The 25,827-nt window shown below is 44.2% G+C and overlaps 1 pseudogene; it reads right to left on the minus strand.

Annotated features, from left to right (window-relative positions):
- Nucleotides 1-1,022: 1,022 nt before the first annotated feature.
- Nucleotides 1,023-25,827, minus strand: part of LOC141129206 (serine/threonine-protein kinase SBK1-like) — a 41,808-nt pseudogene continuing 17,003 nt past the window's right edge.

The following is a 25,827-nucleotide window of genomic DNA, read 5'->3' on the forward strand; positions in this document are numbered from 1 at the left end:
AGATAAATTTAAAATGTGACAGAGAGTGACTCGAATATACTCCCTGGAGAACTGGAAGGAATAAAGAGACAAATTTTGGCTATAATTGCCCTCACCCACTCACAGTTTGTTCTCAATAGGGGTGTTTGGGTGCCTCGGAGGCATGCCCGGGTTCTCTATCAGTCCGACACACAGTCCCCCACATGTCTCACCTTACTTTCCTTTGGGTTAGACCCAAATGGTTCCTTAATCTTATGCACCACCAGGATTCTGTGGATATTACTATCTTGTTTATGAATGGAATCAATCATTTCTGTACGACTGTAAACTGATCATTGTTTTTATTCTTGTACATTGAAAAACCTTAATAATAACTTTGAAACAAAACAAAATAACAAAAAAAAAAAAAAAAAAAATAGTCATATGGCTGTTAAAACATAATTATGTAATATTCAATAAACTAGAGGTGAAGAAGCACAAGAGCACCACCCAATGCACAGGAGGAATAACCACAGGATAGTAAAAGTTACTACACTATGCAGTTGGGGGGGACTTGCTGATCTCAGGCTCTGTAACCTAATTATTCCATCAATGTATCCAACGATTCCTCAGTCAGCTGCAACAGAGTAATTAAGATCTTTATTTCAATCATGACAATAATATACTTACCATACACGCCTGCTATAGATCAATTGCAAAACCCACATTTTATTACACTTGACAATGAATAGTAAAAGAGTGTAGAAAACCAACAAAAATGAAAAAAAAAAAAAAAAAAAAAAATTTGTGCAGATATATCTAGCAGTTATAGATTTACAGAAAAAAAGTCTACAGTCTTCTAAATTGTCTTACTGTCACATAGGACATGAGGCTTGTACAAGTCCCAGAGTACATCCAATACATCCGTCTTGTAATTAATAGGTGACCAAAAGCGTGTTAAATGATTTCCACCTCCTCCAATATTGAGGGGGATTATCTTTTGATCTAGAAGAAGACACAACACAGCACCTGATAAGGCTCCATAATGGACATCATGCACTCAGTTATGTCACATGTACTACCGTATTCCTGGATAGATTCTCTGGAGGCATTTCTGCTTTCCAAGGCAGGTGGACATATTTTAAAACATCCAAAGCAGAACACCTCTCAGAGGCATTGAGGGCCAACATGCCCCAGAACATCTTCCTGGCTTCAATAGAGAATTGTTGCCACTTTCTTGGTGACAAGGTCAGATCCTTCTGTGTTTGCCACCAAGCAAACTTCTGATACTTGAGGTCATTACTCCCTGCTTCTCTCCAGGGGAAGGACCCTGTCATAGCTGTGTATATCATGACCCCAAAAGGCCCAGATGTCAATGCTCGGGTGCAGCAGCAACTTTTCCCCTTGTTTTAGGGTGCACACTTCCGGAGCGGAGTACGGTATAAACCAGGGCATAAAGGGTGCTTGAGTTCCCTGGAGCATTGTCAGTCCAAAATCTGCCAGCTTGACATTATTACATTGGATGTCCATGAGCAAAATGTTGTCCAATTTAATGTCCCGATGGACCATTCCTTTGCTGTGCATAAAGTCCAAAGCATTCGCGATCTGCAGAACACAGCTCTTCACTATATCTTCCGTCAAACCAACCTGTAGAAAAAAAAATAAAAAAATTATTTACTAAACATCAAATGGCAAAATGTTACCCAAATATGAAACTCATCTCATCTCTTGCACAGGAAAGCAGAAGATACATTAGCTGCATACACAAGGAGTATACTTAAATGAAACCTGCATGCAAAGTGGGAGCTTCTATTAATGGTGCAAGATCCATCTTAACCCACCTTACTCCATCCTTATTAACTTTGTTCACAACTGAGCGAGTCACATACCTATAATGAGCATAAGATTGTTATTTTAGGTCCCACCAACTCACTGCACTGGGAGAGGATTCCTTAAACCTCAGACATGCTTTAAAGGAGCAATGGATAGAAATTATAACTTTTTAAATATCATTCAATTTCTGATACAAACTTACCCTTTCCTTTACTATTGAGAGAAGATCTCCAGCTGGAGCCACCTCCTGGACAAAGACATAGTCACTGCTGGTATGGAAAACAATCTCGTGGGTTGCAACGATATTTGGATGGCTGCTGAGACTAAGAGACATTCCATATTCCATTAGGAAGTTGTCCTTTGGAGTTGTCTCCCTGCTCATCAGTTTTACAGCCACCAACTCATCTGTTGGAAAGAGGGAGAAAAAAAGATAATGAGCATCATAAACCCAACAATGATGAAGCACGCTAAAAACCTACTGAATTTAGTTAAAAGCTTGTGTAAATCTAAAGCACTGACTTATTAGGATCCATAATCATCACTTAAAAACTGGAAGTGAGGGGTTGCTTGGAAAACTTTAAAGAATGCTGCTCAAAGCATTGGAAATTTTCTGCAGCTGAACCATTCTGTTGATTCTTAGATTCTCAGTTTAGAAGTAGAGACCCTCTAGGCATCTGCTCAAAATTTCTTGATGTTTTGCACTAAATAGAACTAAATCCCCAGAGTAGCCCCAGAACATTGACTATACTCTCGAAATATCATACTTGCACATTATAGTAGACTTGCTCACTGTTGTTTGCCCTCCTCTAGTGATGCAAGGTCCCCTGATCACCACAGAAACTTTACCTGCTAGTTATTTTTTATTTCGATTTGTTCCACTAATTTAGAAACACAAATTATTAAAATAAAAATATTTTCTTTACATGAATTAAGCTACAAAGTTTACCTGAACCCCCGATGTTTGGCCAGCAGAACCTTTCCATACGATCCACTCCCGAGCTCTTTAATGGGGTCAAAGAAGTCAGTCACCTCCATCATCATCAGATTTTCAGAGGTTTCGGAGATGAGCTCAAGGAGATTCTTTGCGGTGTTCTTGGTCACGTCCTCAATGTTGGAAGCCATTCTGGAATCACAACATCAGAAAATACAAATTTGTTTTATTTGACATGAATATATAATAAACAGCATTGAACACAAGAGATACAACTATAATTCTAGCATGTTAAAAGACTCTGTTTCAGCCACATCTGGAGTATGCTGTCCAGTTCTGGTCACCAGTCCTTAGGAAGGATGTGCTGGAACCGGAGAGAGTCCAGAGAAGGAAAACAAGTTAATAAGGGGGCTGGAGGAACTCAGTTATAAGACACAACTACAAACAATAAATGTATTCTTCCTGGACAAGAGATGCTTAAGAGAAGATATGATGGCAATATAAAGATATCTCAGTGGTGATTCTAGCATAGGGGAGCACTATTCATTCTCGGGTAGCTTAAGAAGACACATGGCCATGTAATGAAAGGAGGAGAAGCAATTTAAGCTAAAACTGCATAAGGGTTTCTCTATTGTCAGAGTGGAAAGGGATTGGAACTCCCTTCCACAATCGGTGGTGTCAGCAGACAGTGTTGATAATTTAAAAAAAACTCTTCAATGCGCATATTAAAGAAAGTAATATACAGGGATAAAGAAAATGGTAGTGACATAAACACATACACAAACCAACATAGGTTGAACTGGATGGACTGGTGTCTTCATTCAACCTTACCAACTATGTAACATCCCTCTGGATATGACCCAACATCTATTAATTGTAACCTTCATTAGAGGGTAATGATAGTTCTGTAACTAAAAACAGTTATTTTAAGCAAGGTATATGCTTACAGTTCTTATTACGTACATTTTGGGCCTATAGAGATGGGCTTTTGTTCCAGCAAGTGGCTATTGCATTTCTATATAAGTCTATGGTAATGCAAAACCCTCTTGAAGCAACTGTAAATTCACCAGTCAACACATTCTAAATTATTTTAGAAGGGTCTTAAATGGACATCAAAGTCATTCTATTTACACAAGACCTTAATCTGATTTTGGAGATACATACAATTGTAGATAATAAATACAATTATTTAATATACTTAAAAGAGCGAGATGAGGGAGGCAGAATGACACTGGGCAAAGGACCTAGAGCACCATTTTTCCAATCCAACAAATGTCTACAACAAAGTAACAACCGGGGACTTTCTACCATTTCACCCAGAGATATAGATTCAAAACATATACACATATACAAATCAAATCTACAAAAATATTTCCAAAGATTAGTCACATCATACAAAAGTTTCTGTATTGAGCATCATGCGTGAATCTTTTAAACTTTTGTATGATGTGACTGATACATTTGGATTTTTTTTTTATATAGTTATATTTTAAATTTATAATGCCATCCTACAAAGTTCCCAGTTTTACTTTCCTTTAGTAAAGTTACTAAAACCTCATAGAGAGTCGAATACATGACTTCCCTAAACTTCAGGAACAAATCCAACCCAAGAATTTGGACAAAAAAAAAAAAAACACACAACAGGTTAGAACATCTGTGAACTTTTTATTGCCATTCCCAATGTCAGTGGGAAGGTTCTCCCTCCTCACTTCATATGTGTGGTCAACAAAAGAGGGCACAAGTGAGGGAAGAATAAACACCTTTATTGGGTTTTATATATATATATATATATATATATATATATATATATATATATATATATACACACACACACACACACACATATATATATATATATACACACACACATATATATACACATACACACACACACGGTATATAAATACTGCCACCAATGATTGATTACTATTTCTTCCACTTACTCCAATACTGGGGAATATTCATTCCAAAATATAATTTTTTAATTTTTCTTTCATTTAAAGAGTGAAAGTACAATAAATGATTTGAGCGTGACATAGGACAAGATAGAGTAGTGTTTCTCAACTCCAGTCCTCAAGGCGCCCCAACAGGTCATGTTTTTCAGGCTTCCCATTATTTTACACAGGTGATTTCACTGCCTTAGTAATTACCACAGCTGTTTCATCTGCAGGAAATCCTGAAAAGCATGACCCGTTGGGTCGCCTTGAGGACTGGAGTTGAGAAACAGTGAGTTAGAGCACTTGGGCTCCTGTTTGCATCAAGTTTTTATTGTGATGTGTGGAGGAGAGATCACTTCCTAGGTGTTCACTAGAGATGAGCTTCGAGTTCAAGTCGAACCCATGTTCGACTCGAACATCGTGTGTTCGACCATTCGCCGAATTGCAAACGTTATAGGCTGTTCGTGCCAAATTTGAATGGCGCATCACAGCGCATAATTCACTGCGGCATCGCAGTGCATTGCTGGTTGATGATTGGCCAAGCATGCACTATGACCCGCATGTTTGGCCAATCACAGCGCCATCTGAACAGAGAGCCGTAATTGGCCAAAGCCAGGGTGGCTTCGGCCAATTATGGCTCAGTGGGTTTCGTACACGCCCCACACTATATAAGGCCGCCTGCGAGAGAATTAGACAGAGAGAGACACAGTGTCATTTGATTTAATTTAGATAAAGTAGGCAGGTGAGTCAGTTAGCTGCACTTACAGTGTATTGTGTGTATATATATGCATACCAGGTGTTGTAAATATATATATATATATACATATATATACATATATATATATATATATATATATATATATATATATATATATATATATATATATATACACACACACTGTATTCTGTTTAGCTAGATCCGTCCCTGCTATTCTCTAATATACTGACAGGCAGGCAGGTGTTTTTACATTATTTGCAGTTAGTGTACTGTGTACCCTGCACAGTTGCACCTATAGCTACCTGAAGACAAGTGCTGGTGTGCTTCTTCTGATCCTATTAATACCACAGGCAGGCATCAGTTGCTCCTTCCCTAGCCCCACCACGTCCTCCTGAGGAGTAGGGATAAGCCGAACACCCCCGGTTCGGTTTGCACCAGAACCTGCGAACGGACCGAAAATTGGCACGAACGTTAGAACCCCATTGACGTCTATGGGACTCGAACGTTCGAAATCAAAAGTGCTCATTTTAAAGGCTAATTTGCATGGTATTGTCCTAAAAAGGGTTTGAGGACCCGGGTCCTGCCCCAGGGGACATGTATCAATGCAAAAAAAAAAAAAAAACTTAAAAACGGCCGTTTTTTCGGGAGCAGTGATTTTAAGGATGCTTAAAGAAAAAAAAAAGTGAAATATTCCTTTAAATATCGTACCTGGGGGTGTCTATGGTATGCCTGTAAAGTGGCACTTGTTTGCCATGCTTAGAATAGTCCCTGCACAAAATAACATTTTTAAAGGAAAAAAAGTCATTTAAAACTGCTTGTCGCTTTAATGTAATGTCGGGTCCTGGCAATATGGATGAAAATCAGTGAGACAAACGGCATGGGTACCCCCAGTCCATTACCAGGCCCTTTGGGTCCTGCATGGATATTAAGGGGAACCCCACACCCAAATTAAAAAAAGGAAAGGCCCTTTATACTCTGAACAACAGTTTACAGGCGGTGCAAACAAGACAGGGGCTGTAGGTTTGTTGTTAAGTAGAATCTGTTTGTCATTTTGAACTGGTACATTTTTAACGTGTTTAGCTCCAGCCAAAAATCTATTTTAAGCTTTTTGGAAAACCTAGGGAAGGATTATCACCCCTGTGACATTTGTTTTGCTGTCTGTGCTCCTCTTCAGAAGATTTCACCTCACTTTGTCCCAATGACAAATGTTTTTTGAAAATTTGGGGTTTTTAGTGAAACAAGGATTGGTGATAAAGCATCAGTGGAAAGGAAAAAAGTTGTTCCCATATTAACTCTTACAGGAGAGAATTTCCCTTCCTAGGGGTAGATTTCATCTCACTTCCTGTTGTCTCCTTCCGTTTGCAAGTAGGAGTTGTTTGTAAGTTGGATGTTTGAAAGTAGGGGCCTGCCCTATATACTCAGCAGAAATTTGGGCCTTAGGTGTTGTTGTGGCCACAACACTGTAAGCCCTCACAGTGCCCTGCTGTGAAATATTAGATCAAGAATTGTAATTACATGCCCCTGTTGACCAGGGGCTGAAAAATTGGGCCTTAGGCACTGGTGCCACAACACTGCAACCCCTCACAGATACTCTAGTTGGAACGCAGAAACGAGCCCTGCTGCAAAGTATTGCATCAAAAATTGTAAGTACACGACCCTGTTAAACAGGGGCGGAAAAATTGGGCCTTAGGCACTGGTGGTGGCGCCCAGAACCAAAAATGTTCTTACAAGCTATCAGCGTGATCATTGCGGAGGAAGAGGATAATTACTCAGGGATAGCCACTCAGCATCAGCATAGGCAGTCTTTGAAGGGATCTGAGATATCAAAAAAAATTATTCGGTTACATCAGCATCAGGTGCTTGGTAGCTGGTGGTGATCCAAGACTGATTCATTTTTATGAAGGTCAGTCGATCGACCGAGTCGGTGGACAGATGCACCCTGTGATTGGTTACAAAGCCTCCAGCAGCACTGAATGTGCGTTCCGAAAGAACGCTGGATGCAGGACAGGCCAGTAGCTCAATTGCATACTGTGCAAGCTCTGGCCAGTGATCCATCCTCAAGACCCAGTAACTCAGAGGTGTCCAAGTCAAATCTTGCCCCTAGGTATTCCTGCACCGTGTAAAACAGACGCTGGCGATGTTGCTGGAACCGATCATACCTTGGGGCTGCAGACTAAAAAATTGTCTGAATGCATCGGTCAGACGGCCACCTTCTCCACCTCTTCTTCTTTGACTGACCGAAGCCTCAGCAACACGTTGTCCAGAAACAGGAGTTTGTAACCTCCCAGTCTCTGGGAACACGTTGCACAGACCTTTTTGCAAGGCCTCCCGAAGATGTTTCATCCTCTGCTCCCTCTGCGATGGCAAGATAAGGTCCGCAACCTTACCCTTGTAACGTGGATCAAGGAGGGTTGTCAGACAGTATTGGTCCTTCTCCTTGATACCACGAATACGAGGATCCTTACACAGGCTTTCCAGGATCAAGGAGGCCATGCAGCGTAGGTTTGCTGAGGCATTCGGTCCGGAGTCCTCTGGGTCACTAAGGACGACATGGTCCGCAGCCACCTCCTCCCAGCCACGTACAAGTCCATGTGTTTCTTGGGACTGATCCCTTAAAGACTGCTGCTGATGCTGAGTGCCAGGCTCCACCTCCATACTGACACAATCCTCCTCCTCCTCCCCCCTCTCCTCGTCCTCTTCCTGTGTTATCGGCAGGCACGCAGGAACACTGTCTGGATAAAGGGGGCCTTGAGAGCTAAGGAAGTACTCCTCTTCCTGCCTCTGTTCTGCCTCAAGTGCCCTGTCCATTATTCCACGCAGCATGTGCTCCAACAGGTGGACAAGGGGGACAGTGTCACTGATGCATGCACTGTCACTGCTCACCATCCTCGTGGCCTCCTCAAATGGTGACAGAACCGTGCATGCATCCCTGATCATGGCCCACTGGCGTGGGGAAAAAAAAACAAGCTCCCCTGACCCTGTCCTGGTCCCATAGTCGCACAGGTACTCATTGATGGCCCCCTGGGTGTGCAGCCGCTGCAGCATGGCCAACGTTGATTTCCACCTGGTGGGCATGTCACAGATTAGGCGGTTCTTAAACTCCTTTTGGAGGTCTGCCGGCGGAAATGCACACAGACTTTCCTGGCCTGCCTCAGGACATCCTGTAAGCCCGGGTACCTGCCCAAGAACCGCTGCACCACCAAGTTAAGAACGTGAGCCAAACAGGGCATATGGGTCATTTGTCCCTGTTGTAGGGCATAGAGGAGGTTTGTGCCATTGTTGCAAACCACCATTCCTGCCTTAAGTTGGCATAGCGTCAACCACCTCTGAACCTGCCCCTGCAGAGCTGACAAAACCTCTGCCCCAGTGTGGCTCCTGTCCCCCAAGCACACCAGCTCAAGCACCGCATGGCATCTTTTGGCCTGCATATTTGCGTAGCCCCTTGAACGGCTGTGGAGCACTGCTGGTTCCGAGGACAAAGCATAGGAAGAGGCCATGGAGGAAGAAGAGGAGGAGGTGGAGGAGAGAGGTGTGTCACAATCATTAGTAGTGGCATTTTGGAGGCATGGTGGTGGTACAACCTCCAACACTACTGCACCTTGTCCTGCATCCTTCCCAGCTGCCAGCAGAGTCACCCAATGCGCGGTGAAACTTAGGTAACGTCCCTGTCCATGCCTGCTGGACCATGAGTCAGCGGTAATATGCACCCTACCGCTGACCACCCTGTCCAGCGAGGCCAAGACATTGCCTTACACATGCCGGTAGAGAGGCGGAATCGCCTTCCGTGAGAAAAAGTGGTGTTTGGGTACCTGCCACTGAGGAACCGCACATTCCACAAACTCACGGAAGGGGGCAGAGTCTACCAACTGAAAAGGCAGCAGTTGAAGTGCTAGCAATTTTGCCTAGCTAGCATTCAACCGCTGGGCATGTGGATGGCTGGGAGCAAACTTCTTTCGGCGGTGCAGCAGCTGGGGCAGGGAAGTTTGCCTGGTACAATCTGACGTCAGTGTACCAAAAGCAGATTGCCCACAAGTACCTGGCTGTGACACACCTAATTCTACACCTTCATTCCTCTCAGTGCAGGTCTCAAAGAGGACTGAAGGTATAGTGGGGTTTGAGATCTCGGCTGATGAGGAGCAAGGAGAGGTCCTCGTTGTTCTTTGGTGTGGGTCTTTTAGATATGCTTGCCAATGAACTGCATGGCAGGTCAACATTTGTCTGGTCAAGCATGTGGTGCCCAAGTGGGAGAGGTTTTGGCCACGCGAGATACGCTTAAGACATATGTTGCAAATAGCAGTGGTGCGATCTGATGCACTCGTCTCAAAAAAGGCCCACACCAAAGAACTTTTGGCATAACATGGAGAGACAGCAGCGCCCTGCACATGTGGAGCTTTGGGGTGTGATGCAGTCAGTGTGCTGCCATTAGGCTGGCCCCTGGAGGGCATCCTGCCTCAGTGATGTGCTTCCTCCTCCTCCTATCAGGCACCCACGTTGAGTCAGTGACCTCATCCCCTCCGTCCTCATCACTGGAGCAAACCTGGCAGTATGCTGCAGCAGGGGGAGCATGACTGCCAGATTGCTGTCCTTCTTGGGCACCCCCTCTGTCCGTGTTCACGTTACTGCCTTCATCGAGCTCAGTATCATCATCAGAGCCTTCTAAACGCTGGGCATCCCCCTGGAGCATGTACCCAACACTGTGGTAAAACAGTTCGAGGGACTCCTCAGGAGGACATGGTGGGGCTAGGGAAGGAGTCACTGATGCCATTGAGCCGAGGGAAGAGGCCATGCTGGCAGCTGCTTTGCCAGACAAAGTACCCTGAGCATGGGTGAGAGAGTATAAGGAGGATGAAGACGGCTTGGTCATCCACTCGACCAAGTCTTCCGCATGTTGCGGCTCAACATGACCAGCTGCTGAAAAAAATGCCAAGCGTGTCCCACGGCCACATGCTGATGAGGATGCACCGTCTCCATGACCAGCACTGTTGCCTCTAGACACAGAGCCTGCTTGCCCTCTTTCTTTTTTTTATTGGCTTGTGACTGTCTGCCTCTCCTTGTTGGCCTTCCAGACATACTAATGGCCTGCAGCTAGCAAAATCAACTGTCTGCCTGTAGTATGAGAACACCACCAACCTTCTACAGGTAGCTTTAGCTGAACGCTGTGCAGAGCTCACAAAAAACTTGTAGTTTTAGCTTAACACTGTGAGGCGGACGCACTACACTAACTTGTAGCTTTAGCTGAACACTGCGAGGAGGATGCACTACCCTAACTTGTAGTTTAGCTGAACACTGTGCAGAGGTCACACTAAACTAACTTGTAGCTTTAACTGAACACTGTGAGGAGGACACACTACACTAACTGTAAATAGTCTAGCTGCCTAACTATGGTACTAATAGGATCAAAAGAAGGCCAGCAATTTTCTTCAGGTAGCTGTAAATACTGTAACAAGACAAGCCTGCCTATCAGTAGGAAGATAACAGGAACGGATCTAGCTAAACTGAATACAGTGTATTAGGGAAAATGGTTGTCCATACTTACCGTAATTTTCCTTTCCTGGATCCTCCCCATGTCAGCCTACTATGGGTCAGCTCCGCCCCCTCTGACCCCTCCAGGACCACCTCTTTTCTAGCCCATAAAGGGCGGCTGGCTGCCCACACCAGTGTTCAAAAAAACCGCGCCTTGCGACAGAAAAACTGGGTGGTAATCCTCCAGCTGACATGGGGAGGATCCAGGAAAGGAAAATTACGGTAAGTATGGACAACAATTTTCCTTTTTCTGGACCTCCCCATGTCAGCCTACTATGGGATGTACCAAGCATTATTAAGAAGGGAGGGAAGACAAAAAATAAAAAATAAGCCAAACCCTCAATGCAATGCTACTCAAAACTTTTAATGCGCAACAGCCGCCGTAATACCGTAGAGCCAAAATGTTTCCTCAGGCGGACAAGCCATATTAAGCTTGTAATGCCTAATAAAAAAGGTGTTGGGCACGCTCCAGCTTGCTGCTCTGCAAACTACCTCAGGGGCGACCTTCACGTATGCTCAGGATGCTGCCATACCCCTCATCGAATGTGCTTTGATCTCTGAAGGAGAAGGAAGGCCCAGCGTTCTGTATGCAATATGCATGGTCTTGACAAACCAGGAAGACCCAACTCTGGATGTTGCTGGCATACCCTTTTAGGCCCCATTGGGAAAACCTACAGCTGATCTTGTTTGCCAAAGCTTTTAGTCCATTTCAGGTAGGTTGAAACCGCAGAGACCAGTTCTAACCTACTCCACTCATCATCAGCTGTATCCGCCGGAAAGGCTGGGAAAAATGACCTCCCAGTTCATACGAAATTATGTGGCCACCTAGGTAGAAAGCTCGGTATCGGCCTAAGGACTATCTTGTCTGGGAGCACCAAACAATATGGCTCTCTAGACGAGAAGGTGCACGACTTGGAGTGTCTTCTGGGTGAGGCCACGGCTAGTAAAAAACAAAAAACTGTTAAAAGAAATAATGAACAAGAGAAAGCTTGATCAAACGGAGGAACCAGCAATGTTCCCAAAACTAGTGTTAAGTCCTCTTTTGGAAAAAACGATTTCAATGGACGTCTGATTTCTATGGCTGCACCTAAAAAAAAAAAAAATCAGATCACCAATGGATGTAGAGCATATCTTGTACACGACATAGCCGACAAGGCAGGGATTTGACCCTTCAGGGAATTATAAGCTAACCCTTGGAGACTACTCTACAGAAACTCCAAAATGTTAGATACTGAAGGAGATCCAAGGTCCCAACCCCTTTCCATAGTATTTTCAGATTCGGTGATATCCTCCTGCAGTTCGGGTGTCAGGCCCCACTCTGCAGAAGAAGTTTTTGACAAGGAGGCAGAGGGATTGGTGAGCCCAACTTTATCCTCCAAGCCAGAGGGAACCAAGTTCCCTGAGCAAGTAAGGTAGGACTACTATTGCTGTGACCCTTTCTTACTGAATCTTCAGCAGGATTTTGAGAGCCAACAGAAGCGGCGGGAACACATACACCAAGGGTAAGTTCCAAGATCTGGACAGAGCACCCTGACCTAATGCCTGTGGATGCTAGGTCCGGGTGAAGAAGCAAAGCAGTTGACAATTTTCCAATGCCATAAGATCTATCAAAGGCGTCCCCCAGATCCTGAAGATCTTGCGTAGGTACTTGGGGTTGAGGCCCCATTTGTTGTGATCCCCAAAGCCTTGACTCAAGCGATCTGCTAAAGCATTGCCAGGCCCTGGGAGTTAAGATGCTGTAAGAGAGCCGAGATTCTTCTCTGTGCAGAGGAAGATTGACATGCCACCTGAAGGAGAGGGTGACTTCTTGTGCCCCCTTGATGAGACACATAAGCCACCGTAGTTTTGTTGTCCAAAAGAATATTGGCTGCTCGACCTTGCAACATAGGTTGGAACACTAAGAGCGCGTCTGACAGCATCCAATCCCAGGAAATTTGAACTCTTCGCCCCACAAAAGGTACCATTGGTTTTAAACCTGCTGTCCCAGGCAGTGTGCCCTGCAGCCTGCCAGACTGGCATTGGTCGACACCACTATTGGTTCTGAGGCCTTCAACGGAACTCCACTGGAAAGATTGCGAGCTACTGACCACCAACCAGGGACAAGATTATCAGAATTGGCAGATGATCCCACTGAAGAAAGTTGCATTAAATCCTCCTTCTGCGCCACCTGACCCACAGGACTACTGGACCTGTGGCTGATAAAACCCCCAGATACTGCATGGATTCCTTCAGCATCATAGAAGGCCTGGCCATCACTGCTTTGTCTGAGACTGGATCCCCTGGACCTTCCTCTGAGGAAGAGAAACATGATGCGATCCGTGTTGAATTGTACTCCCAAATACTCCAACATTTGGGTCAGATGCATCTGGCTCTTCCGAAAGTTGATCAACCAACCGAAACGAGTTAGTGCTTTGCAGGTGAATTCACATGAACTAGAAGGATCTCATTTGACAGACCCAGAAGTAGCATGTCACCTAGATAATGAAATATTTGCACCCCCTTGACCCTGAGAGTCGCAACAACAGCAGACAGTAGCTTTAAAAAACGTTCTCAGAGTCGTGCAGAGACCGAATGGGAGAGATTAAAAATGAAAATGAAAGCCTTCCACGAAAGGCCTGAGAAAGTAATGGTGAGATGTGTCTATAGCAGTGTTTCTCAACTCCAGTCCTCAAGGCGCCCCAACGGGTCATGTTTTCAGGCTTTCCATTATTTTGCACAGGTGATTTGATCAGTTTCACTGCCTTAGTAATTACCACAGCTGTTTCATCTGTGGGAAATCCTGAAAACATGACCTGTTGGGGCGCCTTGAGGACTGGAGTTGAGAAACACTGGTCTATAGAGATATGAAGATACGCGTCCGTCAGATGGAATGAGTTGAGAAACACTGGTCTATAGAGATATGAAGATACGCGTCCGTCAGATGGAATGACTCCACAACCGAAACAATCGTTTCCAATTAATTTTGAATGGTGGAACCTTAAATTTAAGAATTCAGGACTTTGGAGGTCAAAAACTGGTCTGAAACCCCCTGAAGCCTCTGGGACCAAAAACAGAGGGGGAACATACTCTTTGACCCAATTCATGCCTTAGAACCAGAAGGTTTTGCATATACTGTACTCTTTTGCAAGGGTATAAAACTCACTGTAAAAGCGGAAATAAATTAGAAGTTTTTCATTCTGAACTAAGCGTCAGAGTCTGATCACTTCATGGCATGCATGCTTTAATTTGCTAAAGAGGTAGATAAATAGTTTCAGAACTCCCCTATATATCCTTACAAACATTGCCTCCTTTCCAAATCTGTAGGAAGTCCAGTTTCTATGAACAAGGTCTGAGGGGGCCTTGTTCTGAACTCGAAACGATAACGTGATCGAATGATGGCTACAATCTAGGCATCATGTCATTTGTCCGCCCAAACCCCCCCTGAATGGGGTTAGTCTTGCTAGTACTTGAGGGGGTTAAGCGGATACAGGTTCAGAAGGACTTATTTGAAGCCTTAGGCGCTGTCCCCACTACTGCAATTTGTTGTGCGACCTGACACAAGCAAAGTCGCATGACAAGTCAAAACCCATGTATTTCAATGGTCCCCATCCTAATTGGTGTGACTTAAGTCGCAGCAACTCCAAAAAAAGTCAGTGTCACAGCAAAGTCGCAGTGTAAATCGCACGACTCTGGGGATGCAGCAGTGGAAACAGCCCCAGGAGCTTTGTTGGCCCTGGGCTTGGAAGGTTGAACCAGCTCCTCTCCACTGTCTGAAAAATTGTCTGTAAGCCCTGGCCTCTCTGAATCCTTCTTTGGATCTCTTGTTAAACCGAAAGGGCTGCTGTGTCTTAAAGAGCCATTATCTTTGCTGTCATCTTGACCTGGTCGACAGCCACAACTCTACAGCAGTCTGCAAGAACTGTCACTTCCCAGACTTTCATCCAAACCTCCATCCACCAGCTCTGTTACCCACACACTAAGGCTGGATTCACACCCATGCACTCCCAGCGCATCCCGGAGAACCACACCACAGAACGTGTCCCATAGGAGGCCATGACAAATGGACAGTGGTGCAGATCCGCAAAAAGCACCAAAAAACGTGCAGGTGCGAACCCAGCCCAAGTGCTGCTGCCACAGGAGTGAGTGCTACCACTGGTCTGCAGGCTGCTGCCCAAACTATACGACCTTTTATGTCTGCGTTTACTTTGCGATCCATAGGATTCCTAAAAGAGACCAAATACTCCAGCGGAAGCGTAATGTGGCGGGCGAATATACGTAATGAAGCATCCACCTTAGGCGTAGTGTCTCAAGGGGTACAGCTTCGATACTCCATTATGCACATTGAGCTTCTTCTCAGCCCCCCCCACTCATCGTCAATTACTTTTTTAATTTCAGAAATGAAATGGGAAGGAGGGTAACGATCTCTTTAAATATGGGAAGTATGTTTGCTGTTTATTTGGAGGTGAAAATTCTTTCCTTAACAGCCTCCACTAAGAGGTGAACCAGTGCAAAAATCAAACGTATGCACTTCTGAGACCATCTCAGCCTTAGATGGATCCGAATCGCTATCGACTTCAGAGTTAAAACGCACTGAAAACACATGATCTGAATCTGCAGATGGTGAAAATACAGCAGGATGAGGATTCCTTTCAAACACTCTTTAACCCTTCCTTGACTGCATGCTTAATGTAGGATTTACCTGGCGTGCTTTCGCATCATTGTTCTGAGCCGTCTGATGTCTTGACGTCTCTTCGCTTGGGTCCGAGCGACTGAAGTGAGGTAAGAGCAAGTGAGATCTGGAATGCTGTGACAACAGGCATCTATCCAGCTGTATGCGACTCTGCGATTTGTCATGTCTAGTCCCTTCTTTCCTCTTTTGAGACTGGAATGCTGATTTGGAACCTCTTTGCGGGAGTTTCTCGCAGTGGGCCCTTCTCTCTGTAAAACAGAGGATGTGCTTTTTTTTTTTTTTTTTTTTTTAAATAAATAAACAATAAATAAATTAAATAAAAAACTACAATTAAAATAAACTTATCCATCCAATATCTTCAGTGCTTAAGGCAGCTAGGCAGGCAGGCAGGCAGGCATAATTCCCCAGTCCTAGAAGGTACAGGATAATAAAAATACTCTGACAGACAAGTAACAGCAGAAAGTACCTGGAAGTAAGTTTACCAGAGCAGAGCAGAGAAGCAGATTGACCAGCTGGAGGCTGAGATTAGCCTAGAGAGGACAGAATCAGCAATTAGCAGTGAGCATTCTGGTGTTTGCTAGACAACCCAAAGAGGAAGCTACCTCTGACCTCACCTGCGCAACCTTGAGCTTCCTGAAAGGAGTACATGTGGAGGAGTTGAACCCAAACCATGAACACACAAAAACATGGAAGGAGAGAGTGCCAGCACCTGCCTAACGAAGGTATATACAGTCATTTATACTGTCAGTGACCTTTGCCAGTAATACACAGTCATTTATATTGTAACATACAATCCCAGCACCATGCAAACCCACCTCCTCAGGAGATTTACAGCCTATATGGGGGGGGGGGTCTTCTGAATCGGGAGAGGCTTAACCCGACAGGATGGATGGATGGAGAAGAGAAAAAATAAATAAATTAAATAAATAAAAATAAACTTTAAAAGGCGTCCATAGCCAGGATGAAAAAAGAACACTAGTGTGGGCAGCCAGCCGCCCTTTATGGGCTAGAAAAGAGGTGGTCCTGGAGGGGTCAGAGGGAGCGGAGCTGACCCATAGTAGGCTGACATGGGGAGGTCCAGGAAATATATATATATATATATATATACAACACCTGGGATGCATATATATACACAATACACTCTAAGTGCAGCTAACTCACTGACTGTCCTGCCTAATCTATCTAACTCAAATGAAATCTCTCTCTCTCTCGGCGGCCTTATATAGTGTGGGGCGTGTTCTAAACCCCTGAACCATAATTGGCCAAAGCCACCGTGGCTTTGGCCAATTACAGCTCTCTCTACTGATGGCACTGTGATTGGCCAAGCATGCGGGTCATAGTGCATGCTTGGCCAATCATCAGCCAGCAATGCACTGCAATGCCACAGTGAATTATGGGCTGTGACGCGCCACACGAATTTGGCACGAACAGCCCATATCGTTCGTAATTCGGAGAATGATCGAACAGACGATGTTCGAGTCGAACATGGATTCCACTTGAACGCGAAGCTCATGCCTACTGAGGAGTCCCTGGAACTGTTTTACCACAGTGTTGGGTACATGCTCCAGGAGGATGCCCAGCGTTTTGAAAGCTCCAATGATGGAACTCAGCTAGAGGAAGGCAGTAACGTTATCCCAGACAGAGGGGGTGCCCAAGAAGGACAGCAATCTGGCAGTTATGTTCCCCCAGCTGCAGCATACTGCCAGGTTTGCTCCAATGATCAAGAGGGAGGGGATGATGAGGTCACTGATTCCATGTGGATGCCTGATAGGAGAGAGGAGGAGGCACATCACCAAGAAGGCAGGATGCCCTCCAGGGGCCAGCTTAAGGGCAGCACACCGACTGCATCACACCGCAGAGCTCCGCATGTGCAGGGCGCTGCTGTCTCTGCGCGTTATTCTGAAAGTTCTTTGGTGTGGGGCTTTTTTGGCCAAAACATCACCCACTTGGGCACCACATGCTTGATCAGACATATGTTGACCTGCCATGCATTTCATTGGCAAGCGTACCTAAAAGACCCACACCAAAGAACAAAGAGGGCCTCTCCTTGCTCCTCATCAGCTGGGATCTTCAACCCCACTATACCTTCAGTCCTCTCTGAGACCTGCACTGAGAGGAATGGAGGTGTAGAATTAGGTGTGTCACAGCCAAGTACTTGTGGGCAATCTGCTATCGGTACACTGACGTCAGATTGTACCAGGCAAATTTCCCTGCCCCAGCTGCTGCACCGCCGAAAGAAGTTCGCTCCCAGCAATCCACATGCCCAGCATTTGAATGCTAGCTTGGCTAAATTGCTAGCACTTAAACTGCTGCCTTTTCAGTTGGTAGACTCTGCCCCCTTCCATGAGTTTGTGGAATGTGTGGTTCCTCAGTGGCAGGTTCCCAAACGCCACCTTTTCTCATGTGGAAGGCAATGTCTTGGCCTCGCTGGACAGGGCGGTCAGCGGTAAGGTGCATATTACCGCTGACTCATGTCCAGCAGGCATGGACAGGAATGTTACCTATCTTTCACGGCGCATTGGGTGACTCTGCTGGAAGCTGGGAAGGATGCAGGACAAGGTGCAGTAGTGTTGGAGGTTGTTCCACCACCATGCCTCCAAAATGCTATTACTGGTGATTCTGACACACCTCTCTCCTTCACCCCCTCATCTTCTTCTTCCTCCATGGCCTCTTCCTGTGCTTTGTCCTCGGTGCTCTGTTGGCGTTCAAGGGGCTACGCAAGTATGCAGGCTAAAAGATGCCATGCAGTGCTTGAGCTGGTGTGCTTGGGGGACAGGAGCCACACTGGGGCAGATATTCTGTCAGCTCTGCAGGGGCAGGCTCAGAGGTGGTTGACGCCACGCCAGATTAAGGCAGGAATGGTGGTTTGCGACAATGGCACCAACCTCCTTTCCACCCTCTAACAGGGACAACTGACCCATGTGCCCTGTTTGGCTTACGTCCTTAACCTGGTGGTGCAGCGGTTCTTGGGCAGGTACCCGGGCTTACAGGATGTCCTGAAGCAGGCCAGGAAAGTCTGTGTGCATTTCTGCCGGTCATATAATGCCAGTGCTCGGCTGGCTGATCTCCAAAAGGAATTTAACCTGCCCAGGAACCGCCTAATCTGTGACATCCCACCAGGTGGAACTCAATGTTGGCCATGCTGCAGCGGCTGCACACACAGCAGAGGGCCATCAATGAGTACCTGTGCGACTATGGCACCAGGACAGGGTCAGGGGAGCTTGTTTTTTTTCCCCATGCCAGTGGGCCATGGTCAGGGATGCGTGCACTGTCCTGTCACCATTTGAGGAGGCCACGAGGATGGTGAGCAGTGAAAGTGCATGCATCAGTGACACTGTCCCCCTTGTCCACCTGTTGGAGCACAGGCTGCATGGAATAATGGACAGGGCACTTGAAGCAGAACAGAGGCAGGAAGAGGAGGACTTCCTTAGCTCTCAAGGCCCCCTTTATCCAGACAGTGTTCTTGCGTGCCTGCCGATCACACAGGAAGAGGAGGAGGAGGATTGTGTCAGCATGGAGGTGGAGCCTGCATCAGCAGCAGTCTTTAAGGGATCATTTACAGTCTCAAGAAACCCATGGACTTGTACATGGCTGGGAGGAGGTGGCTGCGGATCATGTCGTCCTTAGTGACCCAGAGGACTCGGGACCGAATGCCTCAGCAAACCTACGCTGCATGGCCTCCCTGATCCTGCAAAGCCTGCGGAAGGATCCTCGTATTCGTGGTATCAAGGAGGGGGATTGTTACTGGCTGGCAACCCTCCTTGATCCATGTTACAAGGGTAAGGTTGCAGACCTTATCTTGCCGTCGCAGAGGGAGCAGAGGATGAAACATCTTCTGGAGGCCTTGCAGAAAGGTCTGTGCAATACGTTCCCAGAGACTGGGAGGTTACAAACTCCTGTTCCTGGACAACGTGTTTCTGAGGCTAGGGTCAGTCAAAGAAGGAGCGGTGGAGAAGGTGGCCATCTGACCGATGCGTTCAGACAATTTTTTAGTCCGCAGCCCCAAGGTATGATCGGTTCCAGCAACCATCGCCATTGTCTGTTTTACATGGTGCAGGAATACCTAGGGGCAAGATCTGACTTGGACACATTTCCCACCGAAAATCCTCTGGGTTACTGAGTCTTGAGGATGGATCACTGGCCAGAGCTTGCACAGTATGCAGTTGAGCTACTGGCCTGTCCTGCATCCAGCGTTCTTTTGGAACACACATTCAGTGCTGCTGGAGGCTTTGTAACCAATCACAGGGTGCATCTGTCCACCAACTCGGTTGATCGACTGACCTTCATAAAAATGAATCAGTCTTGGATCACCACCAGATACCAAGCACCTGATGCTGATGTAACCGAATATTTTTTTTTTTGAAATGTCAGATCCCTTCAAGACTGCCTATGCTGATGCTGAGTGACTATCCTGTTATGCTGAGTGACTATCCTCTTCCTCCTCAATGATCATGCTGATAGCTTGGAAGAATATTTTTGGTTCTGGGCGAAGCCACCAGTGGCTAAGGCCCAATTTTTCAGCCCCTGTTTAACAGGGTACAGGGGCATGTAATTAAAATTTTTGATGCAATATTTTGCAGGAGGGTTCGTTGCTGCACTCAACTAGAGTATCTGTGAGGGGTTGCAGTGTTGTGGCACCAGTGCCTTATGGGGCATACACACGGTCAGACTTTTCAGCTACAAAAGTCCGACAGCCTGTCTGACAGACTTTCGATGGACTTTTGACGGACTTTTGGCAGACTTTCTAACGACCGGACTTGCCTACACACGATCACACCAAAGTCCGACGGATTTGTACGTGATGACTTACACCGGACTAAAGTAAGGAAGTTGATAGCCAGTAGCCAATAGCTGCCCTAGCGTCGGTTTTTGTCCGTCGGTCTAGCATACAGACAAGCAGATTTCTAGGTCCGGCTGAGTTACGACGTAAAGATTTGAAGCAAGTTCCAAATCTAAAGTCTGTCAGATTTGCGACTGGAAAAGTCTGCTGAAAGTCCGGGGAAGCCCACACATGATCGGATTGTCTGCCGGATTTGGTCCGTCGGCGTCCGTCTGACTTTTGTAGCCGAAAAGTCCGACCGTGTGTACGCCCCATAAGGCCCAATTTTTCTGCCCCTGTTCAACAGGGACATGTAATTACAATTCTTGATCTAATATTTCACAGCAGGGCCCTGTTAGGGCTTACAGTGTTGTGCCAACACCAACATCTAAGGCCCAAATTTCTGCTGAGTATATAGGGCAGGACCCTACTTTCAAACATCCAACTTACAAATGACTCCTACTTGCAAACGGAAGGAGACAACAGGAAGTGAGATGAAATCTAACCCTAGGAAGGGAAATTCTCTCCTGTAAGAGTTAATATGGGAAAAATGTGTCTCCTCTCCACTAATGCTTTATCACCAATCCTTGTTTCACTAAAAACCCCAAATTGTCAAAAAACATTTGTCATTGGGAGAGAAAGTGAGGTGAAATCTTCTGAAGAGGTGCACAGACAGCAAAACAAATGTCACAGGAGTGATAACCCTTCCCTATGTTTTCCAAAAAGCTTAAAAATAGATTTTTTAGCTGGAGCTACACTTTAAAAATGTACCAGTTAAAAATTACAAACAGATTCTACTTAACAACAAACCTACAGTCCCTGTCTTGTTTGCACCACCTGTATACTGCTGTTCCGAGTATATAGGGCCTGGGGGCCCCACGCCTTTCCTTTTTTTAATTTGGATGCAGGGTTCCCCTTAATATCCATACAAGACCCAAAGGGTCTGGTAATGGACTGGGGGGTACCCATGCTGTTTGTCTCACTGATTTTCATCCATATTGCCAGGACCCGACATTACATTAAAGCCGCAAGCAGTTTTAAATGACTTTTTTTCCTTTAAAAAAGACATTTTGTGCAGGGACTGTTCTAAACACGGGAAACACGCGCCACTTTACAGGCATACTATAGACACCCCCCAGGTACGATATTTAAAGGAATATTTCACTTTTTTTTCACGTTTAAGCATCATTAAAATCACTGTTCCCGAAAAATGGCTGTTTTTAAAACTTTTTTTGCATTGATCCATGTCCCCTGGGGCAGGACCCAGGTCCCCAAACCTCTTTTTAGGACAATAACTTGCCAATTAGCTTTTAAAATGAGCACTTTTGATTTCGAACGTTCAAGTCCCATAGACTTCAATGGGGTTCTAAAGTTCGCAAAAATTTTTGGGCCGTTCGCAGGTTCTGGTGCGAACCGGGGGGTGTTTGGCTCATCCCTAGTGGTCACCAGTGAATCTCTCCAATAAGGACACAGGGGGTAATAAAAACAGAAGTTATAACCTTCATCCATAAATCAAGCAAATAAATGGGTTTGGCTGGAGCCGGTCTCTAACTACAGCACTTGTATTGAGTGACTGTTCAGAATTGCAAAAAATGTAGTCAATGTCAATGTTCTATCATTGTAACAATATAGTGAAAGAGAAAATAGGACAACACTTGCACTAAAAAAAAGACATATAGGAATGGTGAAATTTGGAACCCGACTACTGATTTTTTTTTTTTTTAAAACATTTACAAACAGTCTTCCCTGATAAATAAATCTTACAAAATCTCAATTTGCAAACACAATTTGAATTAATGTTTGCCATTAAAAATGGAAACTTGAACCCCTCTGTAAACAGTGGCATGTATGACCCATCCGGACTGTACTTACTGCACATATATAACATTTCCATCTACTCTCTCCACCAGATTTAGCATATCAATAGATGTCAGGAAGGGGCTCAGTGATATTGTTTTGGTGTTCCCTAGATGTTAATCTTATTCTGATATTCAGTACTGTGTACCTTTTAGGATGCTAATATGATATCTGAAAGTCTTCTACTTAATATTCCCTGTTTTTGTTGTTTTTGCTTTCTAAAATTCCTTATTGCTCTTCTATCAAGAGTTATGTATGTACAAACTACTGAGTAATGTATTTACTATACCTATTTTTGCTCATGTATGTAATAAGTATAGCTCTCTTTTTCTAATTCAAATAAAAATATATAGCAAAAAAAATACTATTTTCTTTCAAACCCAACTGAAAATTGTAACAGACAACCTAAGAAGATCTGTTTCATTTTATTTCAAGAATACATGAACAAAGAACACCTCAATGCATGCATGGGGTGGTTATATGCTAAAAAAAGGTCCCGAATATTCAATTAAAATACAGATCTCTAAAAAAAACACATTTAATCCCACTTGTAGGGCATTAAAGGGCAAGTGAAATAAAGAAAAATTTTTTAAATTCGGGGAACATTACAACCCTTTTCTCTATAACTTTCTGGTAAGACATCTATACTGTTTGGGTTGAGATTAGGTAATATAAAACTTGAATGTACAAAAAAAGTCGGACAGAAATGGTGAAATTTGGAACAAAACAACTTTTGATGTTGAATTGTTTAACCACTTGAAGACGAGACCTTCTCTGAAACGTTTTGTTTCAAATTTTAAATCAGTATTTTTTTCTAGAAAATTACTTAGAACCCCCAAACATCAGGAAACAATAAAAAAACTTTTTTTCTGTATAACTTTCTGGTAAGACATCTGTACGGTTAGGGTTGAAATTAGGAAAAAAAATTAGGAAAAAAAACTTGCAAGTACAAAAAAGACATTCAAGAATAGAGAAATTTGGAACGCAGAAAATAAACAATGTTTGAAGTTAAATTTTTTATTAACATGCAACTGCTAATCTATATTCTATCAGACAATTTAATGGTTTAATTTAATTTCAAGGGAACATGAAGAAAGAAGATCTGAATGCATTTTTTTAGGTTGGTTAAATTCTAACAATAAAATATTGCAAAACAATGTGGATATTTTTTTTTTTTAATTCATATAATCTTTATTTTTTTCACATTATTCAAAATTTTAAAAACAGGCATACCAAGTTTTAAATATATCTACTATATATACATTTATGTACACATATATCTATAGCAGAAATGGTATACTCTAATCATTTTTCCCCATGTATTTTCCCCACCCTCCTCCCACCCTATCCCCCCTCCCCTCCCCCCCTCCCCCAACCATGCATCTCTATTCTTCCTTAAAGCGGGGTTCCATCCAAATTTTGAACAATATCTGTATGTATTCTCTTCCTTGCCTAGATGCTGACATGCCATTTAAAAAAATTTAAATAGCCGTAATTACCTTTTATTTTTCTATTCTTCTTTGCACTTCCTGGTTCTCCTCCCGTGGGAGTTTATAGCCTCTCCCAGACTCCGCACAGTCTCCTGGGAGCTAGTCTCAGGCTTCCCAGGATGCCACTGAGCATGTGCGGGAACGAGCGGTGAATGCTGGGAGCACAGCATTCACAGCATCCAGGAAATAAATGCTTGTGGGCTTCAAATGCCCACAATGAAGATGGAAACCGCCTGCAGTGAATAATATAAGTTATTCTTTCCGACGAAATCTGACACAGGCGGACATATTACACACAATATGTGAGTATGTAATGCTGAGAAGAAAAGTTTGTGAATGAACTCAAAAAAAAAAAACGATAGATAGGTGGACCCCCGCTTTAATTTAACTACCATAAGGCCGCCTCTCTTATCGTTCCCTTACATTGAGTATCCCATTTCTTCTAGCCAAGGGTTCCAAAGTCTTTTAAATTCTTTCAGATTTTTTCTCTTTGTATATACTACTTTTTCCTTCCACATTGTTTCTAATACCATCTTAATCCATTCGTCCTTCGTAGGGGGGGGGTTCTTGCCTGCCATCTTAGAGCTATTAACTTCCTTGCTTGGAATAGACATCTTCTTACTATTTTGATTTTAAAATTACCTCTATTTATGTTTCCCTCCACTCCCAAGATACATAGTTTCGGCTCTATTTTAAGTTCTAAAGTGAGGATCTTATTTAACGTTTCCACCACTTCATACCAATAACGAAATAACTTCGGGCATTTCCATATCATGTGCATTAGGTCCCGCGATTCCTGGCATCTAGGGCATTTATCGTCTTTCCTCCCCCCAAACCAAAATAACCTTTTAGGGGTATAGTATGTCCTATGTAATAGCATTAATTGTGAGACTTTCTGAGCTGGTGAAATTGAAACTTGGTGTCCTCCTGCCAATATCTCTTTCCATTGTTCATCCGAGATTGCACCCAGGTCTTCTTCCCATTTAGCTCTACATTTTAGTTTTCCTGGAGTCTCTATAATACTTTTACATATATATGAGTATGTTTCGGCTATGGGCCCACCATGTCCACCCGCCTCGCCTAGTTTTTGAAATAGGATAGACCTATTCCAGGCTGGTCCTTGTCCTCCAAACTGTTTACTCAGAGCGTGTTTAATTTGTTGGTAACTAAAAAATGAATGGTCTGGGATACCAAATTCCTCCTTCAGTGATCCAAATGTTTTTAAGGTGTTCTGATTATACAACTGGGCTAAATTATTTATCCCCCTTATTTCCCATGTTTTTATTTTCCCCATTTCTTTTAATTCCTCTAACTTCTTATTGTTCCACAGTGGGGTGCACTTCATCAGACCTCCCATTCCCTTCATGGCCTTAATAGTATTCCATACTTTTATCATCAATTTAATCGTAGGGGTTCTATACAAAAAGGAGTTTGCCTCTAATACTTCCACCACTGTCCCATGGGGTGCTCCCGTAATCATCAGTTCCCTCCTATTATGGCCATTAGGACCAGAGCCTCTCCCCAGGTGCTGCATCTGTGCTGCCAAAAAATAGCCCCTCGGGTGAGGCACTGCTAATCCCCCTTCTTGCGATGGAAGTTGTAGGGTTTGTAGTCCTATCCTAGGAGGTCTCCCTTTCCAGATGAGATCTCTCAATAGAGTATCTATTTTTTTTTAAACCATTTCCAACTTATCCATATTGGCGAGTTGTGCATAACGTACATTAGCTGGGGGAGCCACAACATTTTAATCAAGTTGCACCTCCCCGCCACTGACAAAGGCAAACCTCTCCAAATTTCAATCTTACTTTTAAATTTCCTCAGCAGGGGGGTCAAATTATTATCTAAATATTCCCCTGGATCTTTTGTTATCTTTATACCCAAGTATTTTGTCGACTCTACTATTTCCATATGTATATTGCTTACTGAGATGTTCTCTCCCATAGGATCTATTGGCAGCAGCACCAATTTCTGGTTTATGGATAAACCCAATAATCTTCCAAAGCTTGAGAGTATTTCCAACACCTGGTTGAGGGATCCCCCCATATCACCTAAGAATATGAGAACATCGTCCACATACAATGCGATCCGCTCT

Source organism: Aquarana catesbeiana, linkage group LG01 (genome assembly GCF_042186555.1).
Source record: "Aquarana catesbeiana isolate 2022-GZ linkage group LG01, ASM4218655v1, whole genome shotgun sequence".
NCBI classification, from domain to species: domain Eukaryota; kingdom Metazoa; phylum Chordata; class Amphibia; order Anura; family Ranidae; genus Aquarana; species Aquarana catesbeiana.